Source organism: Melanotaenia boesemani, chromosome 22 (assembly GCF_017639745.1).
Source record: "Melanotaenia boesemani isolate fMelBoe1 chromosome 22, fMelBoe1.pri, whole genome shotgun sequence".
NCBI lineage: Eukaryota > Metazoa > Chordata > Actinopteri > Atheriniformes > Melanotaeniidae > Melanotaenia > Melanotaenia boesemani.
The window spans coordinates 26412766-26415228 of NC_055703.1; the positions used below are offsets into that span (position 1 = coordinate 26412766).

Sequence of the window (2463 nt, forward strand, 5' to 3'; positions counted from 1 at the left end):
AGAGACGGTCTTCATCCGCCGTTGTTTTTATCTCTGATCTCGTGTTCATGCTCTTGTTCCCATGAGTGCCTCTAGTGTTCAAGTCAACATTGCAACTCACACACAATTACCTCGTGTCAACGCTAGCGGCCCACATGCTAAACGAACGCTAGGAACAACCAGCAGACATGACATGTACGCGGACGCATTGCTAACAGCAACTATATCCTAGAAAATGGTCATTTCTTTGACAATAATCAAACAAAAATAAAGAAAACAAAGAAAAATCAATGTTACATCTTCAATCTGTTTTATCCTACAATTTATACCATAAACTTCAGCTGGTTTAGAATCCTGCTGCCTCAACACATCAGCCTTATCCTCAAACACCAGCTTCCTCTTTCATGCTGATTTAAACTCTCCTCCTCACCTTCGAAGTTCTTCATAATCTTGCTCCTCCATCCTCACATTTCAGTGCTTTCAATGCAACATCAAAAATTACATGAGTGACTAATTAGTGGAAATCCAAGAATTTATATGTGGACAGCAACGATGAGTCAGAAGATTTACGAGTCAATCGACCAACTTTTCTGTCATGGTCATGAGGACAGACTGTCTGGAATACCCTGCAAAAATAAGCATGGGTGATTGGCTCGTACACCAGCAGTACTCTAACCTTTTTTACTTCTCTGGTTTGTTTTTCTTTAGGGAAAGGGAGAACAGAACAAAACAACAAAAAGCACATACATTCTATTAATATGTATGATTCTAGGCCTTATGCTTGGAGATATATCCTGGCCTCTTGAGCAGGGAAAGGAAATGCAGAGCGGAGTTGCTGAAACTGGAGGAGGAGCAGAGGGAGAAGCAGACTCATGAGGGATGAAAGGCAGTTAAGAGGTGAGGCGCTCCTCTCAGTTTTTCTCAAACTCACCTCCAAACTAAAGTGTATCATGACTTCTGTTCCAAACTCTTGATGTGAATGTGAGGCAGCAGAAGCAAAATTATACAGCTGAGACTGAAGGACATCACGTACAGGGGCCAGTCTTTGGAAATATTTCTGTTTTCCTGTCTTCAGTTTCTGAGCAGGGAGAGGGACTTAAATGATTGTGGGAACAGGAGCAGCATACCGTTGTCAAGCTCGACTCAAACGTTTCCCTCATGCCAGACGCACAGTAACTCATCAGGCAGTCTCGTTAGATTTTGGCCGGTTAAGGACTGTTCATGTCAGACCTGGAAACAAACCTGCATGCCTGCAGCTTACCTGGAGGGCTTCTCAATCTTCAGTTCCACTCAGTTTTGAGAAAAATGATAACTACATTTATGGCTGCTCCTTCATGATGGTAATGCTTCATATACATCTAGAAATAAGTACTTAACAACCATGACTTAGTGAAAGGTTGGAACTTTATGAGGCGTCATTGTCGGCGCCAGTATTAGGTCGGGTAATTGATCGCTGTGGGGGCCACACTTATCAAGTGAACTTTGAATTTAAATCTGAGGAGGGAGGAATTCTGGTTTAATAATTCAATGTTTGGCCCATGTCGAAGCAGATTAGATATAGAACAAAGTACCTGACAAAACCAGATAGGATCCAGCTGATATCAGCTTAACAGGACAGATCTAACAGAAAATAAAACTTCTCATTTCAAAGTTAATCTAGTCATTTCAACCATAATACCATTTTCTCCATCCATCCATTTTCTAAACCGCTTCAGGGTTGCGAGGAAGCTGGCGCCCATCCCAGGAATTAGCAGGCGAAAAGCAGGGTCCACCCTGGACAGGTAGCCAGTCCATCGCAGAACATTTTTATTGTTCTTCAGTTTAAATAAAACCATGAGGTGGCCCATCCTCTTCCTCTTCCTATAAGCACAAAGACCTGCTGCAGGCCTGGACCTCCCACAGTCGGTCTGTGTAGCTTTGGAAGTCTAGCTGGGTGGACACCTCTTGTATCGTCTTGGACTGGGAAGATCCTTTTTGTTGGCCAGAACCATCAGAGGAACCCCTCGCAACCTCTCAACACTCAGCACCTCTTCAGGAGTTTTTGGGCCTTCAGCATCTGGTTGGCGTTGCTGCTGTTCACCACGAAGACCGGCGCCTTGCAGTTGTCCACGTACGATGTCCAGATGGGTCTCATGCTTTTCTGCCCCCAATGTTCCACACAGTCAAAGAATTTTTCTTGTCAGGTCCAGAGTCCTCACATTAAAGCTGATGTCTCCATCGCCTGTCCTGTCAGGAGGCCCTGACCCATCTCTTCTCCTTCAACCAATAGCACACTTCATAGTTAAATGACAGACTGTCTGAGGCCGAGATCAGTTAAACGAAAAATCTAAACAGTGATATCAATACTTTCACATGTATGGAACAAATTTTACACAAAACAACAAACACTCAGCACAGCGTTGATGTTTTTATCCCGATCCAGCCACTCAGCAAACATCTACAACCCAGTCAGAAGAACACAATCACTAACATGCACAAGTCTAT

General features: G+C 43.6%; 1 pseudogene; it reads right to left on the reverse strand.

The window, feature by feature from the left end:
- Positions 1-1839: 1839 nt before the first annotated feature.
- LOC121633611 lies at positions 1840-2227 on the reverse strand (annotated as a pseudogene).
- Between the last annotated feature and the right edge of the window lie 236 nt (positions 2228-2463).